At 47.5% G+C, this 27,258-nt stretch overlaps 1 pseudogene; it reads left to right on the top strand.

Annotated features, from left to right (window-relative positions):
* Positions 1-14,662, top strand: part of LOC132020387 (serine palmitoyltransferase 1-like) — a 37,000-nt pseudogene extending 22,338 nt beyond the window's left edge.
* The last annotated feature ends 12,596 nt before the right edge of the window (positions 14,663-27,258 follow it).

Genomic DNA, 27,258 nt, shown 5'->3' with positions numbered 1-27,258 from the left:
TTTATGTGCACTTCTCATGTCTAATGCCTGCCCTGCTTGCATAACAGGCTCTAACATACCCAGGAAGCAGATGAGCATTAGGTGCCCACCCTCGTCTTTAAGCAATAATTAAGACTCAGCTTTTTAATATCTACTGTACTGAGATGTAATTGACTTATAAGCATATAGTTTTTTTGTTTAAAGACTTTTATTTACTTTATTTGAGAACAAAAGAAAGCACAAGCTGTGGGGAGGGTCAGAGGGGGAGGGTGAAGCAGGGAGCCCAACGTGGGGCTCAGTTCAAGGACCCCAAGATCATGACCTGAGCTGAAGGCAGATGCTTAACCAACCAAGCCACCCAGGTGCCTCAAAACAGCTCCTTAACAGGAAAAGCAATATACTCTTTTTTTAGAAAGCATTACTGCTGAGATTTCTCATTCACTGAGGTGAAGCTCACACAAGATAAAATTAGCTGTTTTAGAGAGTACAGTTCTGGCGTTTGGCATAGGCAACGTGTTACCTGACCATCAGCTGTCTAGTTTTCTCCCAGTAGGCCCCTGCCACTAAGTAGTCACTCCCCATTACCCCCTGCCCGTAGCCCCTAGCAACCACCAGTCCGCTTTCTGTCTCTATGGATTCACCCATTCTGGAGATTTCTGATAAACAGGATCATACCATCTATGACCTTTTGTGTCTGGCTTCCTCCACTTCCCTGTTTCCGTAGTTCCTCTGGTTTGCAGCATGCACCACTCCTTCATTCCCTCGTAGCACCGAGTCGCAGTCCATTGTGTAGACGTGCTGCATGGCTCCTGTGCTGATGGGGGTGGATCGCTGCTGCTCTCTGACTGCTGGGAGGGCAGCCGTGAGCTTGTGTACAAGCACTTGTTTGAATCTCTGTTTTCATTCCTTTGTGTGTATTCTTGTCCGTATGGTTGCTGGATCAAATGGTAATTCTATGCTTAACTTACTGAGCACCTGCCAGACAGTTTTCCCCAGTGACTGCACCATTTTACACCCCCTGCCCCGCCAGCAGTGGGGCAGGGTGCCGGTTTCCCCACAGCCTCACCGACACTGAGTTGTTGTTTTCGATTTTGCCACACCGGTAGGTGTGAACACATGGTTTTGATTTGCATTTCCCAGAAGACCGATGATGTTGAGCCTCTTTTCTTGTTTTTGTTGGCTGTTTGTGTATTTGGGGAAGAGACTTCAGAAGTCTTCGCCCATTTTCAAATTGGGTTGTCTTTTTATTGTGAAGTTATAAGAGTTCTTTCTATTTTCTGGGTACAAGACCCTTACCAGATACATGACTTGCAAGTATTTTCCCCACAGTTCTATAGGTTGTCTTGTCATTTCTTTAATTTTGTCCTTTGATGCGCTGAAGTCTTTAATTTTGATGAAGGCCAGTTTGTCTGGTTTTTTATTGCTTGTGCTTCTGGTCTCCTAGCTGAGAAATTTGTTGTCAAATCCAGAGTATGAAGATATACATACATGTAGTTCTAGCTTTGTTGTAGGGCCCTGATCCATCTTGGTTTTTTGTTTGTTTTTGTTTTTATAGATTTTATTTATTTATTTGAGACAAAGAGAAAGAGAGCCCAGAGGGAGAGGCAGAAGCCGACTTCCCACAAGCTGGGAGCCCAATGCAGGGCTTGATCCCAGAACCCTGGGATCATGACCTGAGCCAAAGGCAGACGTGTAACCGACTGAGCACCACAGGCGCCCCATCTGATCCATTTGGACTTAATTTTTGTGTGTGTCCAGTTTCGTTCTTCTGCATGTGGTTTCCAGTTGTCCCTGGACCATCTGCTGAAGGAACTGTTGTCTTCCATTGGGTGGTCCTGGTCTTTTGGCCGTAGAGAGACGAGCTCTCTAGCTTTCAGGACTCTCCTGTATGTTCCGTTGTCTGTATGTCTAGCCTTTTGCCAGTATCACAGCATCTCAGTTCCTTTGCATTATAGTAAATTTTGAAATCAAGGCATGTGAGTTCTCCAACTTTGAGATTGTTTTTGGTTATTTGCAGTCCCTGAAGATTACTTTTGAAGTTTAGGATCAGCTTTTCCAGTTCTGTAAAAAAAGAAAGTGCCATTGAAATTTGGATAGGGATTGTACTGAATCAGGATTGTATTAAATCTGTAGATTGCTTTAGGAGGTATTTCCATCTTAATGATAATAAGTCCTTGAATCCATGAACACAGAAATATTTTCATTTATTTAGATCTTCTTTAGTTTCTTTCAGTAGTGTTTTGTTTTTTTCACTATCAGGTCTGATATCTCTTTGGTTAAATTTATTCCTAAGTATTTTATTCTTTTTGATGCTGTTATAAATTGACTTGTTTTAGGGATTGTTAACTGCTAGTTTATAGAAATACAACTGATTTCATAAGGTTTTTTATTTTATTGGTTTTTTTTTAATTTTTAATGTATTTTTTATTTTTAATGTATTCACTATACCCAGCATGGGTCTCAAACTCACAACAGTTGGATTCTGCCAACTGAGCCAGCCAGGCACCCCTGGATTTTGTGTTTCGATCTTGTATCATGGAATATTCTGTATGTAAGCTCCTATAATCTATGAGTAGAGATAGTGTTACCTTTTCCTTTCCATTTTGGATGTCTTTTATTTTATTTCTCTTGCCTGAATGTCCCGGCTGGAACCTCCCACAGTGTTGACTAGGAGTGGCGAGAGGGGGAAGCTTTTCAGGCTACGTTCACTGACTATGATATTAGCTGCGTGTTTTCCATAAGTGCCCTTTATCGGGTTGAGGAAGTTCCCCCTCGTCCTAATGTGTTGTGTGTTTATACCATGACAGGTTTGGATTCTGTCAGGTGCTTTTTCTGCATCAGTTGATGAGTTGAACATGTGGTTTTCCTTCATCCTATTAACAGAGTCGAGATTATCCTACTGTGTTTGCATTCAGCCACTGAAACTGGAATCTGAGTCCGTCAGTTGAATGGGGATTCAGAATAAGGGTTTCATATCTTGTTTTTAAAGTTTTTCACTGTTTCTTGAGGAAATCTAAATATATCTTTAAATATCCTGGAAGAGATGTATCCGTTTTCCTTTTCCTGTTTTGACGCCAAAGGCTGATAGAAGCATATCGGGGTGACAGTGGCCAAAAGATAGCAGCATTGTGTGGTTAGCACTGCAGCAGTGGGAGAGCAGTACCAATGGACAGATAATGCAAACAAGCCGTGAAACGAAATACAAAGTGTAAGGGACAGGTCAGATACATATTAGCATTGAGTATGTAAAGATGACAGGATACAGATTAGGGTTTGACTTTGGGATTTCTGTTTTGTTTCACTGGTCTGTGTGTTTGTGCACCTTTATTGTCATAATACTATTAAAAACTTTCTAAAACATGATTTTTAGAAAATTTCTCACTCATAAAATGTTCCATACATATTAATGGATGGAAACAGTATTGAAAAGATAGACTTTTCCCCAGATTAGCTTATCTATTGTTAATAAAAATCTACTGAAATTTTAGTGGTTGATAATTATTATACTTTAATTCACCCGTGAAACTGATCATACTCATAGATTTTCGGGGTAAATCAGGTTAACATTGGAGGCGGGAGAAAGCTGGATGCAAGCATTCATGTGTTCAGCTTCGCGCTGTGTTAACAAAAAAGTAACATGAATAATAAGAAAACCTACAGATAAATATACAACTATAAAAATACTTTGACTACTTATTTTCAATCTACAAACCCATTTCAAATATTGTGGAAATATTAAAAGATGTAATTTTCTCGTTCCATTCTTGTGCCTCGAAGCCTTTCAAGTTTGTGTTTTTGAGAACACTATGCATTGAAAGTGACCTACGTTTGCTGGGTGTCCTGATACAAGGGTGTCCTGATACAAGGGTGGTGTTTTCCATTCAATGCCTGTTTCTTGAAGGTTCACTTCAGTCCAGAGGAGTCACTGACATGTTCTGCTGCTTCTGTGCGGGCTCTGCCTGTCCCATCACTGGGCTTACCTGCCCCCCTCTGTGTGGCCAACAGTTTACGGGACCGCTGGGGATCTGTCTTCTGGGATCCTGGCTTCTCAACTGGTCCCACTGGGAGAGCCCTGGAGACCACATGATGTGGCCACAGAGTCCTACCATGGCCCAGGGTAGTGACAGGGAAGATCAAGGGCAGTGAGAACGCTTAGCACTGCTTCCCTTGGGCTCCCTGCACCCCTCGCCGGGGATAGCACCCCACCTCAGCTCCTGGCTACCCACTTCCAGGAGCCTTCTGCCCACATGTGACATACATGTAATCTTAGTGAGGCAGTGATGGACCAGGGAAGAAAACAGTATCTGTTAAGTAGCTCTAATGCAGAGTTCCTCACTGTCCTGCAGTGTCTGTGTGTAAATCTTTGACTCTTCATGGACTTCCACTCTTTCCATGCAAAATTGAGGGTACAGTGACGCTCTGGCTAGCCCCCACCATGGGGGAGGGAAGGGGTGCTTGTGATTTATAGACTGAAAGCACAGAAATCCCAAGGCTGATGATTTGTGGAACCAGGCCAGGTAGGAAGAAAGAAGTAAAAGAAGGAATGAAAACAGAAAGGTGAGGTGTCCTTTTCTTTCAGATAGTAACACATGTATTGAGGAATCTGAAAGGTGGCCAGGAGCTGGGGTCCAGGGCCCAGCGGACACCGTGGACCCCTGAGCCTCACCAGAACACACAAATCTCAGTTCCATGTCAGTAATAGACACCTGCTCTGGATACGTAGTTTCCTTCCCTGCAAACAGTGCCTTCGCTAAATCTACTATCCTTGGACTTAATGGAATGCTTTACCCATTGGCATGGTGTCCCACACCGTGTTGCCCCTGGTCAAGGAATGTGTTTCATAGCAGATGAAGGGCAGTAATGAACCCATGACAGTAGAATTCATGGTCATTCCATGCTTGCCACCATCCGAAGCACCTGGCTTGCTAGAACAACAGAATGGCCTTTTGAAGACTCAGTTACAGAGCTGGCTGGGTGGCAATCACTTGCAGGCAAAATTCGCCCTGGGGCAACGTTCTTTAGGAGGCTGGGTATGCTCTGAATCAATGTGTTCGTATGTGATGTTCTTTCTCCCATAGTCAGGATTCACAGGTCCAGGAAGCTAGGGCTAGAAGTGGAGGGACACCTGTATTACCCTAGTGATGTCACTAGCAAATCTTTGCTCCTTGTTTCTGTGACCTCATGCCCTGCAGATCTAGACACCCTCATTCAAAGGGAAGAATGCTACCACCAGGAGACATACTGTGGTTCCATTAAAGTGGAACTTAAGACGGCTACTCAGCTACCTTGGGCTTCTCATGCCTTTGAATAAACACATAAAGATGAGAGGTAAGGTGTTTAATGATCCTGACTATGCAGAAAGATGAGACTGTTAATCCACCGTGGAGGAAATGGAAGGCATGTCTGCAGTACGAGATATTCCTTAGAACCACTAAGCCCTGGGATGAAAGTCCATGAAAAACGACAACTGCCCAGTTCAGGCAGGTCTACTGGTAGTCCAGAAAACTCAGGAATGAAGGGTTGGGTCCCTCCACCAGAAAAAGAATCATGACCAGCTGAGGTGCTTGTTCACAGCAAATGTAATATAACATGAGCAGCCAAAGTAGCAGTTAGAAAACCAGCTATGACTATGTGACCGTTATAGAAATAAGGACTCTTAATTCTTTTTTTCATAAGATTTTGTTCGTTTCTTTGTTCAGAGTGCAAGTGGGGGGTGGGACAGAGGCAGAGGGAGAGAGAATCTCCAACGGATTCCATGCTGAGCACAGAGCCCCATGTGGGGCTCAATCCCATGACCCTGACATCATGACCTGGGCCAAAACCAAGAGTTGGATGCATGACCAACTCAGCCACCGGGCATTCCAGGACTCTAATTCTTATGAGTATTTTTGTGTTGGTCCATCTGTTTTCTTCCTTCTCTTGGTCTCTTATCAGAGAACATATGACATATAGAGTTTGCACCATAGTATTGAAGTTACAGGTTATCAGGGAGAAGAAGGAACATCTCCAAGGACTTTGTATCCTCTGCTAGGGAATGTATTAGTGCATTCTAAGTTGTATGTAAGATAGTTGTGTCATGATAGACAGAAGTATAACCTTGTTACTGTGTTTTTTGGAGATTAAGCGTGACTTAAAGAGACGTGTACAGGTCCTAAATTGAGAAGGGTTAATTGTGATGGTTAATTATATGTGACAAATTGTCTAGGCCAGAGGACCCAGAGAGAGTTGATCAAATACATGTCTGGGTGTAACGGCAAAGGTATTTTTTATATGTGATTTTCACTTAAGTTTTGAAAAAAGCAGATTATGCTCCATAGTGTGGGTGGGCCTTATCTAATCAGTTGAAGGCCTTAAGAGAAAAGATTGAGGTCCTGCAAGTGTGAAGGAGTTCTGCCTCCAGGCAGGATTCAGACTCAAATTGCCACATCGGCTTGGTCTGCCACCAATCTGCAGAATTCACACATGCCAGCTTTCAGAGCAAATTTCTTTTAAATAAATCTCTTTCTTTGTCTCTGTCTCTCTTTTTTTCTCTCTCAGTAAACACACACATTCTAGAACCCTACTACAGAAAGTACTTCACATTTGTAATTAAGAAAATGATGAATAAAGAATGGAAGATGGGTATCATATTTACTCAGAAATTATTGGCATGTGCCTTGGTTATTAATTATAAAAATTCTAACAGAAGTCTCTAGTAAATTCTCAAGCCCCTTCAAAGAAAGTATAGAAAAGGACTAGGCTATATATCAAAACCCAGGGGGAAAAAAGTGAAAATCCAGTACCTGCATGAAGTAGTAGGCAAAGTGATCATAAGAATAAAATTAATCAAATAAGAAACATACACAACTGCAACTAAGAAGGGATATATAACCAGACATCAACAAAACATGAGCATAGGATTTGCTTCTGGAGGTAGTGGAGCCAGTTTCTCCAAATTCTGAGCAAGCCAGTCTGGGTTTGATCCTCCAGTTGAGAGCTACCCGCCGAAGAGCTCAGCCATGGTTTTCTTTCTTTCGGGGAGTTGCTGATAGATCATCTGTCACACACTCAGCATAAGCCTGAGCATAAAGAAGAGCAGCGTCAGCCACAATTATGATTCTTAAGAATGACTCTCACCCCCAAGCTAGCGCAATATCCTCTCACGGAGAAGAGCCTGATTAGGAAGCTCAGAAGCCAGGTGACTCACGTTGGAATTCACACCGGCTCCAGGGGTCAGCTGTTCCTGGGACGGATTGGGAGATCTGACTAGCTCCCTGATCAGCGTAAGAAGTGGGTCAGATTGAGCAGGGTGGAGATGCATAACAAAGAAATAAACATGGACACTTGTGGCTGGCTGATACTCAACCTGGATGGCTTAGTGGGTTAAGGGCCTGACTCCTGATTTCAGCTCAGGTCAGGATCTCAGGGTTAGCTGGGCTAACCAGCACTTAGCAGGGAGTTGGTTGCAGGTATTCTCTCTCTCTCTCTCTCTCTCTCTCTCTCTGCTCCTCCCCCCTCTTGTGCTTTCTATCACTCTCTCTCAAATAAATATATAATTTTTTTTAAAAAGAATGATGAGAAGCTGCAGAGTTAAAGTGAAAGACCAGTGAGTCATCATGACATCTCAGATTTCAAAATGATAATGAAGAATGTGGAGAACAACTCATTCTCCAAAACGTGCCAAACTCGGGGGGGGGGGGGGGGATCTGTCGCCTTTAAAAAATGTTCCCTTGGAAAGTATTTCCAAGGACATCTTCTCTTACCCACTCATATTTCTTCTGAATATTTATGGCACAGGTATGGAGTGAATGCTGTTACATAGAGCATGAACATGGTAACAGGCAGGAGGAATGAACCTGGCATCAGAGAATGTGTTGGTAAGGCAATGTCTGGTGCTTCAGGATTTCTGGGCAACAGGATTGGATGTCAATTTGGCTGTGACCGTGATGGTGTCTGTGGGGTGCTGTCTACTAATGGACACAATTCAGGGGCCAGGCTGTGGACTATGGCTTATCTTCCTGGGTCTGTTTAGAGAGAGGGCGAAAGCTCAGAATTGTTAAGTAAATTGTACATTTTTACTAAAGCAATAATTTTTGAAGAGTTTAAATACTATTTTCCATTTCGGATGTTATGTACCACCTGAAGGGACAGTCAGCACTTAGCATTGTGGGAAACCTCGGGGTGACCCATGGGTTTATGCTGTTGAATAAAGCTGCAAGAACCTCTAGAAGCTACAGTGAAGCACACATTTGCTCAAAATAATTTTTTAAGTGAAACTGTATTAGGAACCAGTTTCAGTCCCTTTCTGGCTCACATTGCCCATTTTTAAAAAGGGGTAGAGGCAATGTAGCCACAGCACGGATTTATCCATTTCCACACCAGCCCTGGGAAAACTCACACTCTGCGTTCTGTGTTCTCCAGAGAAGGACGAGCCCCACTATGATCCACAAAGCGTGACCACACAGCATTCCCATACTTCCATGTAACAAATGGCGCAGGTGGAAATACATGTGGCCAGCCATTCGGGCAAGTGACTGTAGCTGGAGTCACTGGGACCAGGGAGTTAGTCAAGTCTGCCCATGGAAGTGCATTTTAAAGGAAACTTGCTGTAATGGGATGTAAACATCGGCAGAGAGAGGAGCCCTGGCGACTTCCTACTCCTGCCCCCTACAAATACCAGTGACTGTCTCGCTGTCAAGAAGAGCCATGCATCATTTGTTTTCTCGTAAATGGCAGAATCAGAATCTACAGCTGCCTTGGTGTAATAGAACAGGTCTTACCAGCTTGACATTCAGCATGATCCAATGTCCTAGTAAAGCCTACTTCAGGTTCACTTGAACTTACTTGGACTTCTGAGGATCCAAGAAGCTAATTAGTACCATTTCATAAAAATTCCCTAATGGGGGTCAGGGCTTGGATGGTTAAGTATCTGCCTCTGTCTGATCTTCAGATCCTGGGACCCAGCCCTTGTTGGGATCCCAGCTCAGTGGGAAGTCTGTTTCTCCCTCCCCTTCTACCTGTCCCCCCCTATTTGTACTCTCTCTCTCTCTCTCTCTCTCTCTGTCTCTCTCTCAACTGAATAAATAAAATCTTAAAAAAAAAAAATCTCCCAACATCATATCTAGGGAGGGACTGTCACTTCTTTGTCAATTAAAGATGACAATAACTCAAATTGTTGAAACTTTTGTGCATATCCCACTTTGATTCTGGGATAATTTGGTAGGTTGTCTTCATCATGTTGATGGTTTCCTTTTCTGTGCACCATAATTTTCAGTGCTCTGAGAACATGCACGTAAGCCCATTTTTAAAATTCAGTAGCTCCTCCTGGAATATTCTGGAGTAGATGACCACCACTCACACCTCACCAGCCCATATGAGAGCACCTGTGATCCTGCTCCTTCCCCAGCATCATTTTTTAGCTTAGCCAATCTGATGATTGAAATGCATTTTCATATCCTCCAGTGTGTTCAGTTTGCTCTGTCGCTGGAAGACTCAGGTAGTCGGCAAAGTGGTTGCAACTTAACTAATCCTAGCAAGCTAAAAGGCTAGAGATCATATGCAGCAGACGTATCCTCTGTGTAGTGAAAGGGACCACAAAAATCCTTCAGGTCTCACTGAACTGGCTTTATTTACAAAAATATTTATATTGGACTTAAACTCCTTTTCTAGATACTAACATAAATATTAAGAAGGTTTCACTGTAAGCCTGGGAGAAATACAGAACCATTTGGAAGTTCTTATCCATTTCAGGGAATGTTCTATAATCTGGGGCTTATGTCTGTCCTGTCCAGAGTTTGGGCAGGCCCTCAGCTGACCTTCCTGGATTTGAATAAATGACACAGAGGCACAAATGTGCTCAGTGCTACAATCTGGGCTATTGGTGAGCACTCCCAGGTAAAACATTTCTCAAACCTTGGCATTCATCACAGAAAAGGCAGGGTGGTACACCCTGTGTTCTATCATTGGAGATTTTATAATGTATCAGATGAAGTACAAGGAAGAGGAAAACAGGAGTGGAATCCATCTCTGTGAGCATCAGTGTCATTACAGGCAAGTAATAGTGCACTTCAGATGTCTGCCCAGCATAAATACGTGGAAACATTGTGCTTTTCTTACAGAAAGATACATATTACACATAAGTATGTAGATCAGTGTTTATAACTAAACAAGCAAAATGCACCAAACCTGAAAGCCCCATCTAAATTTCTTCAAAAGCTGTTATGTATCTCAAATGTTTACTTTTCCCCATGTTTTATTTATGAAAAGCTCCTTTTTCTCTGTCACTTGGCAAGCTCAGGGCTTGATAGCCTGCAGGTCCCTGGCCTAAATTCAAATACATTTTCACCACCTCTTCTTTGCTTTAATAAAATCCATCCGCAAGTGTGAGGCCTGGTCTGATCTGTTTTCTGTGGAGTCACGGTCACCTTGCTCCACCAGTCTGGGTGGTGGGTCAGCCAGACTCAGGTCCTGCTGCCTGGCACAGTCAGAATGCAGCCCGCTAACAACCACAGCCCAATACCTTCATTTACTGCTGAAAACCTCCAGCCAGGAGGAAACAAGTGCCATCTGCTAAGAATCACAGGTCTGCATTTTGTTCTTTTAGGTTTGGGAACCATCAGAAAGTGATCTTAGTTGGACTCAGCTTGTCATAAACAGGGAAGTGGGGAGGTTTCAAAACTGAAAGTCACACTGGAATTTTTACAGTCTTGGCAACAAAGACCCCTGCGGGGCACAAAGCATCTTACAATCGGTTTTTCTCCTCCCTTCCTGTTGGCTGTTTTATTTTTGCTATGTCTAATTTTATTTCCAAAGTGGTTCTTTACATTTTCGTGTATCTTAGTATTTAAAAGCTACAAGCTGACACTTATGAATTATATGGAAGATGTAAGGAATAAGGAAAAGAAACCCGTTCCCATCCCAACCTTTCTAAGAAATGCAGTATCATCCACATCTTTGGAGTCATGTGTACATCCCTCTCCCTGTCCATCAGTCCTATTTGCTATTCTCTGTGTTTTCTTTATATTTTTACCAAAGTAAATGCATTGCTAAATCGTATTTGATTTTGTATAGTTTTGAAACTGGAACAAACACAACCATCCTGCACAATTTTTCTGCAAGTCGCTTTTATTTCTTCCTCCGTAGCATGTCTACGTAGTTTACACTTACAGTGTTTTGCTGTAGTTCACTGTAACTTGAGCATGATACTGCAGAGCACATAACTTCTACTCGATGGGACTGGGCTGGTCTCCATTTTTTATTTCTACAAAATAGCAGGTTTTCTCTAGCTCTAGCAGCAGAGTTACTCTTTGAAAAGGCCTGCTCTCTTCAGCCTAGACCAGGTCATGGTGAAGCATTTTCCAATGCAATGGCTCTAACTCACAGCCCCACCACAGTCAGAGCCCATGGGCACAGGCATGACATTATCACACAGGCAGCTTTCCGTGATGTCAGCAAAACACTCCATACCCAAGACATTCGCACAACTGAAGCTACTTTCTAGACACTGATGTGAATGTTGAGAAACTTGGGCTCTCGGGTAGTAGTTCGCTGCAAGCCTGGGAGAAATGCGGACTCATTTGGAAGTTCTTACCTACTTAAAGAAGTGTTTTCAGAAAGAAAGGAGAAATGGGGAGGAAGACAGAATATTTGTAGAAATAATGGCTGAAATCTTATCAAATTTGATGGAAATCCTTAATTATAGAGTCAGTATTTACCTGCAGTAAAATAAAAACAAGCAAATCTGCTCTTACATACATCACAGTCACACCATGGAAAAACAAGGGAGAAATTTTGAAATTGCAAGACAAAAACGTCCCTTCATATACAGAGGACCACATTAGATTAACCACTGACTTCCAGTCATAACCAGTGGGGGAAAGGCCCTGAAATGACACTAGTAAAAAAGCTGAAAGAGAAAAACTTGTCCAGGTGCCTGGGTGGCTCATTCTGTGGGGCATCTGACTCTTCATTTCAGCTCAGGTCATGATCTCAGGGTCCTGGGATCAAGCCCCATGTCAGGCGCCCTGCTCAGTGGGGGGGTCTCTTTCCCTATCCCTCTACTCCTCCCCCTGCTCATGCACACACACACACACACACTCTCTCTCTCTCTCAAATAAGTAAATCTTTTTTTAAAAATTGTCAACCCAGAATTCCATACCTAGCAAATCTGTCTTTCAAAAATGAAGACAAAATAAACATATTCCCAGATACACAAATTTAACAAGAATTACTAAAGGAAAGCTTTGAACCGAAAAAAAGCAAAATCAAAACAAAATGAAAACCTGATTCCAAGATTTGAAAATGCTGGATTTGTTAAGTAATTTGCATGAGCATGTGCATGTGCGCCTATACAGAATGTCGTGAAAGTGTTTCTGCAGTTTACTCTGCTCATCTCAGGAGGAAAAATACTACAAAGGGCTGAGAAACATACGTGGGCGGATTAACTATTTCACTTTGTTTTGTACTTCCTTAGCTTGGTAAATTTTGAATAATCATTAATTTTCTAAGTCTCTCTAGCTGAAGTTAGTGAAGATTAATTGAAATAAAACATCTTAAGATGTTTTCAAAATGCATATGGCTAAAGAAGCACAAAAGAAATTTGAGCTTCCTTTGTACTAGGGTGATGCAAGGCAAGAACATAATATCTGGGGAGACTGGAGCTGCAGACAGAGGACAAAAGTTCCTGGGAATTAACCAAAATTCCAAGGGCAACTCCAGATTTTTAAAACCTATGAAGCTCATGGAGCACAACTGGAGATCTTAAGGGGAACAGGTATTCTCTGAGCTCCACGCAGGATGAAAGGCCAATTGACAAGGCTCTGTCTATAGCATGGTGAGCAGGTAGGAATGTCAGGCCTGGGAGGGCTTCTTGTGTCCTTACCTGCCCTCAAGGGCCCTTTTTGACTTTATCACAGCTCTGTGATGTGGGTGTGGGGTTTGTGTCTGCACCTCTACACCCAGGGCTCAGTTGCCTGAGGGCAGCAATGCAATGCTACACTGATGCTTTACAGAAGAAAGAGATGGAGAATTATCTCTTTCCTCAGAAATTATTTACGGATGGTTGGCTGAGCTCCAGTCCCACTTCCTGGGCAAATTAAAGCCATTCTTGCCTTCATATGTGGACTGGGGCACTTCTTCCTATTACTTTCCTATTTGCACCTGATATGTCCTCACCACCATGCAAGAAATACAGGAGGAACAGGAAGGTAAAGAACCCTTGGTCCAGACCCAGCAGAGTGTGATTCTATCTTCCTTTCTATTATTATTTCCACTTTTCTTAGTCAATGGAGAGACTTCTGAGGTGGGAAAGAATAGAATGTGTATTCTCAGGAGAGAGTAGACCACCATCTATCCAGGACAAGCCAGACTGGGGAGGGGTTATAAGGACATGAGGATTTCTCCCTGATGATCTTAGGCCGGAGTCCAGGTGTGGTGGAGGGGTCCAGAACAGCATCCCAAACACAGTGACCGGTGGCCGAGGACTGGAGGTTAAGAGCTGCCCCTCTAGTGGAGGTCAGGCCCCAAGCACTGGGTCTCCTTCTATGGGGGCGGGGGTCCCAGCCTCCCCGTGTTCTCTTATCTCAGTACCAAGGGAAGCTATGGAGAAGGAGCAAGAAAAGGAAGAAAAACCAGACTCTGGAAGGTGAGCATCTGCCACTCACCCCTTTGTGCCCAGTTACACTGAACCCCCGCTCCTAGGGCTCAGCCCCACTCTCTCTAGGACATGAGGACCTGAGCTCCTCCCTCAGGAAACAGCACTGCATGGGAGGTGGGGGTCTCCCAGGAGGAAGAGGGCAACCTGGAGGTTTCCCAGATTCTGGGCCACAGCAAAGCCCAGAGGGGCTGGAAATGGGTGTCGCCCAACAGGGGTCCCAAGGCCTGGACTTGGGGCGGGACCTCCTGCTCCCATTGTGGACAAGCTGTTCAACTCTGCTCACCTTCCTCTGTGAGGCCACGTGGTCCTTCCTTGCCCAGCAATGTCATGAATGAGGAGGCACTTTGGAAAAGACAAAGTGGCTCCCACCATGAATCCTGTAATCACCGTGTGGGCATGTGGCCTTGGACAGTGCTGTTTGGGGCTACTGAGTCCAATCCCCTAAAGTCTCCCCTAAAGGGACATTGTACCCAGCCTCCTGTAAGACACCTGGGCCCTGCCTTCTGCTGTGACCTGGTCTCCTGTTTCCAGTTTTCAGAGAGTTCCTGCAAGATTTGGAAGAGGTTCATGACCTGTTCTCCCTTCTGCAAAGGTAAAGAATCTGTCCCCTTCTCCCCTGGGTGGACCTCCCCGAGTCTATGGTGTGACCCCTGGGCTGCAAGGGAATGGCCTCTGGGGCTGTTCATGGGGGCTGTGGTGACAGACTGTAACCAAAGCCCTGGGCTGAGGGACAGCAGGAGCATTGTGGGACTTAGGTGTGAGGGGGTGTAAGACTGTGGGGACCGCTTCTGGCCCCAGCTGCTGCAGTAGCAGCTCACAATTCCTGTCTCTTGCAGCCACCTGGCAAGGCTCTCTGACCCAGGGGCTTTCACCAGCTCTTACGGCAAGCAGCCCCTGGACAGGTGCGCTGAGGACTGTCAGTTGGAGCCTGTCAGCCATGCAGGGAGCCTGTGGAAGATGCTTCTCCCGCCATGGCCTCATCATCTGCCCATGCTCCACCGACGGGGCCCTCTTGGCCTCCTGCTTCCACCCTGCCAGCAGGACCAATGACCTCAATTTCTGTTGGTTTACACTCCTCCCTGAGTACTTCCTGGCTAGCAGAGCCTTTCCTCCGCCTGGATGGCTTTCACACCAGCCACTTGCTCTTCCCCCTTCCCCGCCATGTCTCCGTTCTTCGGAGGCCTCTCCTTGGCCCCAGAGCAGCCGGACTCTCCTTTGACTCTCCCTCAGTGTGACTCAAGGGCAGCCCCTCCGTGCCATATCCCACAGAGCTCAGCTCCACACACACCTTGGTCAGCTGACAGGACAGCTTCTCCTGTTCCAGCCATCTTGGGTGTGGGCCACTCGCACTGCCCCATTTTGTCCCTGTCCTGGTGGCAGGCGGCTGCGAAAGCCTGGAGCCTGTGCACCTCAACACACTTGGAGTCCCATCAAGCGCCTCTGTCCCATGGCCCACCAGAGGCCTTGTTCTGGGGAGACCCCACACAGACACACACAGGTTTTGAATGTTGGCAGTTGACATGTAAGACTGTGTCTTCTGGGCTAGGGAGACAAAGGGAGAGACTAGATTCCCACCCATCCCCATCATCCCAGACTTCCAGAAGTATTTGGAGATATTTATGCCAAGAGAACACAACTGAAGTTTTGGAAGGAGAAGGAAAAGAAGGAAAGGTCAAACTACCAGCTGACCTCTTTTGGGAGAATGTTGGAAGTCCCCAGGTGACAGGCAGGGCACCATGGTTTGCCATCCTTCTGGAGCATGAGGGACAAAGCAAAATAGCTGCTTGGTCCTGAGAAACCCCCACATCCCAAGATTCCAGGGGACAATTTGGAGCAGAAATGCAGCCAGCTCTTCTGGGGTGTCCCTTTTCTGCACAGCGAGTCCCTGGTGGCCACTGTCAGGGTGACTGATACTCAATTGGAGTTCCTGTCCATCATATTCTATGAGCTCTCTCATGCCTTGCTGCTCCAGATTCAGGCCATTGTGGCTCCCCACCTCTCACTGACCCAGGACATACATGAAACTTCGGCCCCGCCCCAATCCTTGACTCTGAGCTTGTCCCTGTCCTAGTCCCTGTGTCTGGCTAGGCCCCAGCCCCTGCCCGCACCCCCCTCCCCCATCAGCCCCAGCCACTCCCTCTGGACCAGGCCCAGCTCTGGCCTCTAGCTCAGTCCCATCCCAGGCTCGCCTTGCACCCTTTGTCCCTGTGGGACCGCCTTCTCTGCCACTGGAGATGGGAACTTGTGAGGTGTCTTGCCCTGTAGCCCAGAAGATACAGTCTTTACATGTCAACTGCCATTCAAAACCTGGAATGTCACTTTCTAAAGAAGCAACTAGAAAGCAGCAAGGTGCCCGCTGTGGTGAAAAAATCTCAGGAAGTCTTTTTAGCCCAGGTCCTCCAGACCTTCCCCAGGGTGGCCATGCCCCTAAAGGCCAAGGGTCCATCTCTGTGCCTCTTGGGGACTTGATGGATTCTGCACTCTGGGGGCAACTGGAGTGGCACCTTTGAAAGAGGTTCATGAAGCAAGAAAGGGGCCCGCCTCACGGGATCCAGCTATCCCTGAAGACACAGCCTCATCACAAGTTCCAGAAGGTGCCTCAGGCACACGGCTGGCACAGTCCCACGTCCGAATCTGAGTCTACGGATGGAAGCTGCCAGGCCACACAGAAGACTGGGTCCAAGTAGCCAGGAAGGATCATGCCAGGAAAAAGCCTGGGCAAGGATTCAAGATCCCGTGCAGGGAGGATCTGGAAAGATCTACCCGGGTGCAATGATCTCTCCAGGGAAGGCTCCAGGAATAAATCCTGAGAAGTCAGACACAGACCTGAAGCCCTCCACAAGCAGCGCAGATGAGAATCGCCTAGAGAGGGATCTGAGAGCTCATTTCAGGAAGTTGGGGCAGTTCAGAGAGGGTCGGATCCCTTTGGATGTTCATCCTTCCCAGCTCACTGCCCACCACTTCTTTTATCTTCCCGGAAACCTGGAAAGCCAGCACTTTCCAAGGTTTGGGAACCCTGCATGACCACCTCCCAGAATTTTTCCATCCTCAGCCCATACATTCAGTGGATGCTAGAAGCACATATCATAAGGCTTGGGGTGAAGCACCGGTGGGGCCTCCCCCTCAAGGTTCTCAAGCCTATAAACCTCTTCAAGTTGAAGAAGGGCTTCTTCCTCTCCTGGTCCTCCCCTCCCTGCTCAGCCACCTGTGTATCCAACGCCAACTTTGGGCCTAAGTTCAGGGGAAATCCTCCTCAGTCCTATCGAGGAGGGGTGATGAAGAATCTTATCCCACTTGGTGGTCCCCAGCCTACGTGTGAGGAAGTCCAGCAGGCTCTGGCAGGGAACTCACTGGTAGCCCTCCAACTGGACAGGGGGGCAGGCCACCTTCTTGAACTTTCACATACAGCTTTGTGGGCAGCATCTGGCACAGTGAGACTGCCTCGAGGACTCTTATGAACAGCACCTTGGCGTCAAGTCCAAGTCCAGGAACAGCTACGAAGGAGCAGGGAGGGTTAATAGGGGTCGGGTCTCATGGGACGTGACAGTGCTAGAGCTCAACTTAACATCCCAGGATTTGAGTGCCAAAGAGCCTGGGAGGCTGGGAAAATTGAAGAGACCCCTGCCTGGGGAGTCACCTTATAACCCTATGTGCTGACCAACAACCAAGGCCTCCATGGTGAGCTGAGATCAGGGTCTTCAAGAGTTGTTTGCCTGAGACCCAGAAGAGCTACTGCTTGAGGCACGGCATAGGGAATTGGAGCCCTGGAAGTTGATGGGGTCAGAGAATTGGCCTTGTGATGCGACCCTCACCATGTGCTCCTTCAAGACTGAAAATGGAGTCCTTCTTCAGGACTCTGCCACTGAGAGTCTCCTTCAAGACTATCAGTCCAATGTGTTCCTTGCTGCCAACGTCTTGGCTTCTCAGGAATCTGTCTGGCTTCCAGAGTGGGTCCAGTGAAAACACATCTACTTCCCAGGTGCTGCATGGCCAAAGATCCTATGGCCAGAGCCCCCACAGGCAGCCAGGACCCCTGGGACTGCGGCACCAATGTAAGAGCCTGTGTAGGTCATGCATTCCCCCCCCTCTCCTGGCGAGGAGAGAGCTAGCTCCAGGAGGTCCCCCTTGAGAGAGCCTGCAAAAGAGTTGTCATAACTGATGGTCCTCCAGATCAGTGAGGTGAGACAATGCATCCAGAGCAAGGAGTCATCAGAGGCCTCAGGAAGCAAAATCTGTGAGATCTTGCTGAAGAAGGAGTAAGGCTCCTCCAGAAAACTACTTCAGGAGAAGGATGAAACACTTGCTACAGTGGTTCTTTCTCAGTAGAGAAAAAGACTGGAAGACTCCCTTCAAAAGGGCAAGGCTTCATCATCCCAGGGCCAGGGACAAGTCCTGTGCAGCTCAGCAATAGACATCGCTTCTGCGGAGTCTCATGTGGTTGTAACCATTGTGGGGCCCATCCTAGAGGAGAAAATGGTGCCTCACCAGGGGCTCAGGGCCCCGGTATTCAGCTGGTGCAAAAACGATCTCTAGGTTTTGGCAGACCTCAATGTCTGCTACTACCAATAGAAGAGAAGAGTGATGAGGGAGACAGCCAGGACATAGGGCATCCCCAGGAACCGCAGCTATGCCAATAAGACCGAGTTAATCAGGTGGCCCTTCCCCTCCAGTGTGCTGGAGTGCCCAGGCAGTCCCTGCCAGTACAGGTCCCTGCTGCTGAGCCCTTCAGGCTGTACCCAGCACTCCCACTGCCCCAGGCACTGCCTCCTTCAAAGACACATCTCATCTGGCCAGCCACTTTGTGCTTCTCACACCTTTCTTGGGAGGACAACTTTTCTCCAAGGAAAAATGCAAACGATGCAAAGAAAAACTCTTTTTTCTCACAGCACATTGTCTATGGGCTAATGCTTTCTCCATGACACAATTATTTTGCTTCCGTAAAATATGTGTGTGTGTGTGTGTGTGTGTGTGTGTGTGTGTGTGTGTTGTTGTTGTTGTTTTTCCTCATGAGTGTTGCTGGTCTCTATGTGTGCCCTGCTGTAGTGGGAGGGAAGGATTCAGGTCTGCTCTCCCTGAGGACCTGCTTTGGCTTCCAGAATAAAGGGGGCCTTGGAGGATGGGTGACCTAGGGGTCCACATCCGCCCCCTTCCTCGCTTTCCTTTTCTTTCCACAACAAGGTGAACAAGACCCAGACCAGGACCTTGCCCTGCCCATCCCCTCCTGCTTTCCCTCCACCTGGAATTTGTGTGGCTGTAACAGGGAGGATCTGCCAAGGCAGAAATCTTGCTCAGTCTCCAGGAAGACGGAGACCTAGGTCAGAGTGGGGTCCGCAGCTGGGAGGCAGAAGGCTGGCCTTGCAGGAGAGGTGAGAAATCCTGCCCCCTGCTCCTGAAGGGAGTACAAGACAGCTACCCCCAGGAGCCTTCTCTCCCCAGGGAATCCCGTCTTAGCTCAATGCAGCCCATCTTCTCACACTCGGAGCAGCAAGGGACCACCTCACACTTGGCTTTGAGGGTGTGTGTGGTGTGCCACAGAGACCCCCAGGGACCATCCTGCCCAAGCCCAGGGCAGTAAAAGGGCCTGCTCACCAGCAGGTCCCTTCCCCTTCTGGGGGATGCAGGGTGTGTGGCTGTAGGCGTGGGGACCCTGAGCTTAGGATAGGAGTCCAGGAAGGAGGCCAAGTGACAGGATGTGTCCATGCCTGGTGTGATGACTGAGGACCCTTGGTGTCCCACTGCCACCCAAGGGCCCAGAGGGGAGAAGTTAGAGGCCCTAGGCCTGTCCCCACAGGGTCTTGGCCCCACTCCGGGTGCCAAGCCCAGGGGTGGGGAGGTGGTGGGAGTGGGGTGGGGGTTGTACAGAAGCCACCTGAGCTCTCACATGGATGGCCAGGTGCCCAGAGGCAGCAAGGCCTTCAGGCAGAGAAGTTAACTTCTACACAATTTGATAAATTTGTAGGACTGAGGGCCTAGGACGGACTTGTGGTTTGTGCTCTTTACGTACACATGTGGCCCAAGGATGCTCCCAGGGGACTGGTGGGGACTCAGAGGCCATGGGACTGGCCTGGCTTCTGGTTTTGGTTACCCCAGAGTCTGGAGGGGCAGAGGACCCATGGATGGGGCTTGTCCTACCCCCGGCTGGAAGGGACATGTCCAGAAGGAGGGTGGAGTCTAGGAGGGCCGCCCCGCTCCCAGCCCAACATCATTCTCCAGGGCCCCCCATACATTGCTCTGATGGAGACTCATGCAGAGACCCCACACAGCGATCTTTGACAGAGACCATATGCAGAGACATCTGACAGATACCCACATAGATACTCCACAGAGATCCCTCAGCACAACCCTACACAGAGATCTCCACAAGAGACTCACAGGGGCAGGGGCTAAATTTCTGCTTATCATGTTACCATTACTTACTATCATCTACTTTGTAGACAGCAAGGCTTTCTCAGAAACACCCAGAGACCAAGCCCATCCCATACTGAGAGACGCCCGGCAGCTGTTGCTGTTGGGCTGTGATAAAAACCATGGCAGGGGCCATGAGAGCCACAGTGTGAATGGGGAGTGGGGAGGGCGCCCTGAGGGCAGGCATCCTGCACTGCTGATTCCTACGAGGAGGATCTCCAGAAGCTTGTGTGCACATCCCTATGGACCACGCTTCCCCCTCTGACAGAGGAGCTTTGCTACGCATTCTCGCAGTCCATTTCTGATGGTGTTTGGCCACTTATGTAACTGAACATCAGTTTCTAAAATTTCATGGAATTTACGTTAACTAAAAATTTTCTTTCTTAGACTCTACCTATTGGGGGGTGAGGAACAGATGGGGAGGAGCAAAGGAGGAAGGGAGAAGGGATGCAAGAAGGAAGGGAGAAGGACAAGCAAGACTCCCCACTGAGTGGTGAGCCCAGACTGCTGGATCTCAGGACCTGAGATCATGACCTGAATTGAAACCTAGAGGAGATGCCTTAATCGACTGAGCCAGCTGGGTGCCCCTGACATTTTTGAACTAACTTTCGAAGTACACAAGAGAGGAGAAAATTTAAAAAACTGAAGTATTCACAAAATGGTAATGACGGTGATGTTCTGTGCTTGTGGAGGGTTTCCTCTGCATGAAGCCCTAAGTCAGGACCTTGGCTTAGAGCACCTTGCTCACAACCCTAACCTCTACCCTAAACCCTCCTCTAACCCCTTCTCTAACCACTCCCCTAACAGCTCCCACATTCACAAGAATCAATCCATGTAAGTGATGAAGAGCAGGAAAGTTTGTTGCTGTTGTCTGCTTTGTAAAGCAAGGTTGTTTTTTGCCACTTCTCTTCTGGATTATTTCAGACATTAGACAATGCTTTAGAAGAAATTTCTCCGTCATCTAGGAGATTGGATCCTCCCACATTTTATCACAAACATTTCCTACAAATATTTCAGAAATGCCAATGTAGTACATAATATTTTCTACAAATGAATAAAAGCAAAGATTTATCTCATTCATGTAAATACTAAGAAAGCAAGATAGTGAATTAGTGATTGAAACCTCACCCCTGGACTTAAGCAGACCAGCAGAGACCTGCAGCAGATCAACTATAGAGAAGGAAGATACACATGAGCAATGATGACTTTGCAATCATAGGGCAAACTATGATGTGGGATTTGAAAAATCCTAGAAGTGGTCACTGTCAAAACATCCCTCCTATTCTTTCCCACAGAATCCAAGGGGCCGGTGAGGCCTCAAACTTTTGATTTACCATGAGTCATAAAAGCTTTTCAATCAAAAATGATTATTATAACTTTTAGATATTATATGCAATCCCCATAGAAATCACAAGGATAATATTTATAGAATTTAAAGAAAAGGAAAGAAAGTTAAAATGTATAAACCAAAATGAGTAAAAAAAATTAAATACAAAAGAAAACAATAAAGGAGGATCAAAACATTTAAGACATAAAGACAACAAATAAACTGCCAATAATAGGCCATCCTACCAGTAACCACTTTAAATGTAAGTGAATTATGTTTCCCAATTAAAAGGCCTGTATTGGTGAAATGATATAAAAAAAAAAACTAAAACAAATAAACAAAAAACCCAGGATCCCACTTTATTCTATCTATAACATATTCATTTTAGATGTAAGGACACAAACATGCATTTGAAAGTAAAAGATAGAAAAAGATATTCAATGCAATTTGTAACCAAAAAAACAGGGTTGGCTATACTAATATCAGATAAAACAGACTAAGGCAAGAAGTGTTTCAAGCAATGAAGAACATGATATAATTAGGAAAGGTTGCCCCATGGGCCTGCCCGGCATCGGCAGCACTCGCGTAGGAACCCACCAGAAAATGCTCCAGGAGGCAGGCTCCAGCAAGGCCCAAAGCCTCATGCTCCTCAGCCTCCCGGGTCCCCTTCCTTGCGCTGTCCCATGGGACCAGGCCTACGCTGAAGCCCCAGCTCCAACCCTCGCTTGCTTCTCCAGCCTTCCTCGTCCGGGGTCCTGTCCCTCGGGGCCTCCATCTGGGGAACACCGAGTCTCGCGCCACGCCTCCCCCTCCCACCCAGGCTCCAACGGTGCCTTTCGGCGCTTCGGACAAACCTCAGAACCTGAGAATCCTGCGTGCCACCACTGACGTCAGCCCCATCCATGGGCACCCGATCCGCCCGAAAAGTCAGAGGCGCACGCACGCCCAGCCGCCACACGTCCCTCAACTCTGTTCCGGGAACGCTCCCGTGCGCCTGGTCCCCCGGGTGGGCCGCGTCGTCTCAGCACATTTACCGTGCGGCCACACCATGCCCCGGGCGAGAAAGGGCCCTGGGCCATGGGGTACAGGACGGTCCGCAGGTGTGCCCAACGCCGGACAATTCTCACGAGCGTTCTGCCCAAACCAATCCCGGTTTGGGCAGAACGCTCGTGAGAATTGGCCAGAAAACGCCCAGCGAACTTGCTTCAGGCGCTGCACATCTGCACGGCCGCACCCGTGGGGCCTGGCCGGGCATCGCGAATGCTCCTGCCCGAATCCCGCCAGAAAGCCCTCCGCGATGCCGGCTGTGGCGAGCCAATGCCTCCTGCTTCTCGGCCTGTGAGGGTCCCCTCCCTGGCGCTGTCCCATGGGGCCGGGTCTGCCCCGAGGCCCGGGCTCGAACCCTCGCCTGCTTCCCCAGCCTTCCTCTTCCGGTGTCCTGTGCCCCAGGGCCTCTATCTGGGGAACCCTGAGTCCCGCGCCACGCCTCCCCCTCCCACCCCTGCGCCCAAGGTGACTTTCAGCGCTTTGGACATTTTCCCCCTTTTGTAAGCGAACTTAGCTCCTGGGGACAGGGTGGTCCTCAGGGCCCCTCAATTCCGGCCAATTCCCACGAAGGTCCTCTCCTTGTTGATCCCAAGTTGGAGCAGAACCAGCGTGGTCTCTCTTGTAAACCACCTCTACCCTCGTTGTTTTCCCTGTCCACAAACCCAGGTTCTGCGGCACTGCAGGATCCATTTCCTGACGTCAACTCCAAAGCGAGCCCTCTGGGTGCTGGTAGATCGGTGCAGCCATTCCCCATGTCCATCACCCTAACTCTAAGTCGTGTATTCAAGCTTCCTTCTACAGGGGCCTGTCTCGAAAACTCTCTGGTTTGGGAAACCTGAGGTCACACTATAGGAGTCCGCCAGCCACCTTGCAGGTCACCAGTCTATTTGGAGCTGCACGGGCCGTCAGAGCCAGTGAAAAATGCTGTGTCCCCATGAGTCCTCACCCACGTTCTGCTGCCCCCCGGAGCTTGATGCGCCACTTGACCACCATCCTCATCTTGGCTCCTCGCGGATCCAACCTCCAGATCAGCAGTTCGGATATACAACACCCCTACCTCAGCTCTCTTCAGGGACCCCTGTCAGCTCTAGGCAGACCTGGAACTCCCCCGCCTGCCAAAAACTCTGGGTTCCCCTTTCCTTCTTCTTGATGGACATCGGCCCAAGGCTTCCTTGACAAAGGGGGAAGGCTACCTCTTGACTGCTTCACACCTCCTTTCCTCTCCTTCCTCATTTCTCTCCATTTACCTTTGTACCTGGGCGAACTGCAAGGAACATATCCATGGAACATGGACATGCTCTGACACCTGAAACTTCCTGGCAGCTTTCTGAGGGCTCCTTATGCAATCAGAGTCTAGTGGATTGTAACACAGTATGTTTGCTAATGATCATCAAGACAACAAGAGAGCAAAAATCACTCCATTTTTACCTCCATCTTCATGAAGTAGAACACGGTCTTCTTCTTTCCTTCCTTCACTTCCATTCCAATTCCTTTCCATGCAGTGTTCATTCCGACACTTCAGGGGTAGGATTTCATGATTCCTCACCTGCACAGAACACCCAGAGCTCATCACAATGAGTGCCCTCCCTAAGAGCCATCACCCATTGAATCCTTCCCCTCCACACCCCTGCTCTCTAGCTACCTTCGGTTGGTGCTCTATGTTGGAGTCTCTCTCCTCACTGACCTCTCTTTCTCCCCCCACTATGTTCATCTTTTCTTTCTGAAATTCCATAGATGGCAAATGATAGGCATTGGTCATTTCTTACTGATATGGCTTAGCTAAATCCACTCTAGATCTATCCACGTCCTCGCAAATGGTAAGATTGGTAAGATTTCATTCTTTCTGAACCTGGCTCCTATTCCAGTGAGAATATGTGGGAGATTAGATGTCTACATTCATATATATATATATATATATATATATATATATATATATCTTGCTCATCAGCAAATGGACATTGGGACCCCCTCCATCGTTTTGTTATAGTTGATAATGCTGGTGTCCATATCACGGTGCTTGTACCCCATTGATTGTGCATTTTTGTGTGCTTGAGGGAAATTCTTAGGAGGGCAACTGCTGTTTCCTAGGGTTGTTCTGTTTTTAGCATTCAGTGGATCCAACGTGCTCTTTTCCAGAGGGGCTGCAAGAACCCACATGCCCACCGACAGTGCACGAGCATTCCTCCTGATGCAGAAACTTCCCTGCCAGCAATTTCCTAAGGAGGAAACAGAAAACCTGGGGGATAACGTGACTCAGACAGTGTCCGGCAAGGAGCCCCAGAAAATCACCCCAGGGTTCCTGACGCCATGCCCTGGGAAGCCATCAGAATGCCTCTATCCAGGGGAATTCCCAAAGACTCTCCTTCTGACTTCACCACCCATGTTACTACAGAGAAAGGATGCCATGACCAACTCTCCACTGAGTGAAAGTAGAAAGTCAAGCTTCCCTTTTCAATCCTCCAAGGCTCCTTGGGATCCTTTCGAATGGTCCCTCTGCCCTCATAGGAACTCTTTGGATAAAAAAGACAAATCCATTAGGATCCATCCCGTTGGACAAAGGAGAAGCCATCCTCCAAGCCTCTATCTGACCACAAACAGCCACCTCACTCTAGATGCTGGCCATTCCACCACAGCCTAGAACCCATGGAATCAACTGTGTTTGAAAAAAGAATGCATTCTACGTCCCAAACACACACCAAGTCCATCTCATCTTCCTTTTTGAATCCAAGGGATTGTCTAGGAAAGAGATGTTTCAAATACATCTGTGATCCAGAAAGAAGAGAAAATGAGATCCCCTGCCAGGTGCTCCCTGCAAGGAATCTCAGGAACCCAGCACCCACCTCCATGACTGACAGCTGCGTTCGTGGGACTTTTTGGCTCCACTGGAGGTGAGAGAAGACCCAGGATGTTTGGGGTGAAAGAAAACTTTGACCTCCCATGTTAGCATGGATGTGCCACTGTGCCGCACTGGCCTGCTGTTTTCTCTGAATGCCGACGTCCTGGGACAAGCTGCAGGATGGATTCAGACACTGATTTCCAGACTTTAGGTCTCGTGGAGCCAGAGCGAAGAAGGGTTGTCAGGTGTGGATATGGAGGCACCTCCCACCTAAAGCCTACACACCTGCTCTGATTCCTGGGAGGAGAGACACATGCTTGTTTCTTAAGTGGTCATCCACTTCCTTCTCAAGCCAGCCAATGCCCTTGTCCTTTTGAGGAGCAAATAGACTCTTCCAAACAGACACTCAACCCCTCGGTTCCAAAGGCACCATGGGTTGAATTGGGTTCCCCTGTCTCCAGACCCCCACCGGGAGGGCCCTCCAGAACCATCCTGACAGCACATTCCCATCAATGTGGGGCAACGGGTCACAGTTGACTGACACACAGTTGACTGAGTGGGGGTCTGACTCCAGCAATTCTTACCACCATTCCTGAGCATGGGGAAACAGAGGCTTCAGCTCAACACTCTGTCCGGGAACAACAAGCAGCCATACCTCACGTTTCCTGCAGCCCCTCACCACTGCTCTCTGAACCAGCAGGCTGCACAGTCAGCTCTTCTGGTGTGTTGGTCACGGCAGCTCGCCACTGCCCCCACTGGGGGCAAGCAGCATTGCACCCTACCATGCTCTCAGGAACCACAACTCACCACGCTGTCCAGTGGCATGAATTGGTACTGCAGAGCATACCACAGACGCCTAAGGCAGCTCTGAAAACCCTCTGTAGGTCTAAAGCCACATTGACTCTGTTCCTGCAGATTGGGACTTCTAGGCCAACCCGACGAATCCATAGGCCACCAAAGCAGAACCGGCGGGGCCAACACCTCCATCTCCTAGGCCTGTGGTGTTCCCCTCCTTGGCCCTGTCCCATGGATCCGGGCCAGCCTAGAGCAATCTACCCTTTTAATGCCATTCTGATCAAAATTCCACCGGTATCTTTCAAAGAGCTGGAGCAAACACAAGCCAAAAATCGGTGTGGAATCAGAAGAGACCCCGTATTGCTAAGGAAATGCCGAAAAGAAAAACATAACTGGGAGCATCACGTTGCCTGGTCTCAAGGGTTACTACAAATCTGTGATCACCAAGACAGCATGGGACTGGCATAAAAACAGACCCATAGGCCAGTGGAACAGAGTAGAGAGCTCAGATATGGACCAACAAATCTATAGTCAAATAATTTTCCAACAAAGCAGGAAAAAATATACAGAGGAAAAAAGACAGTCTCTTCAATAAATGGTGCTGCAAAAATTGGGACAGCTATGTGTAGATGAATGAAACTCGACCATTCTCTGACACCATACACAAAGAGAAACTCATAATGGATAAAAGACCTCAACATGAGGCAGGAATCCATCAGAATCTTGGAGAACATAACTAACACCTCTTCTCCTGAAGCTCTTTCCAAAATTTGAAGCAGAAGGAAAACTTCCAGACACTTTGTATGAAGCCAGCATTACCCTGATCCACAAACCAGGCAAAAACCTCACCAAAAAGGAGAATTTCAAACCAATATAACTGACGAATATGGATGCTAAGACTCTCAACAAGATTCTAGCTCATAGGAACCTACAGTACATTAAACAGTTTATCCACCATGACCGAGTAGGATCTATCCTTGGGTAGCAAGGTTGGTTCGACATTCGCAAATCAATCAATGTCATAGAACAAATTCAGAAGTGAAGAGAGAAGAACCACATGGTCCTCTCAATTGGTGAAGAAAAAGCATTTGACAAAATCCAGCATCCACTCCTGACTAAAACGCTGCAAAGTATAGGAATAGAGGGAATATTCCTCAACTTCATAAAATGTTTCTATGAAAAACCCACAGTGAATACCATCCTCAAAGGGTAAAAGCTGACAGCCTTCGCTTTGAA

The sequence above is a fragment of the Mustela nigripes genome, chromosome 6, assembly GCF_022355385.1.
Source record: "Mustela nigripes isolate SB6536 chromosome 6, MUSNIG.SB6536, whole genome shotgun sequence".
NCBI lineage: Eukaryota > Metazoa > Chordata > Mammalia > Carnivora > Mustelidae > Mustela > Mustela nigripes.
This window is presented reverse-complemented; position numbering and strand designations above follow the sequence as displayed.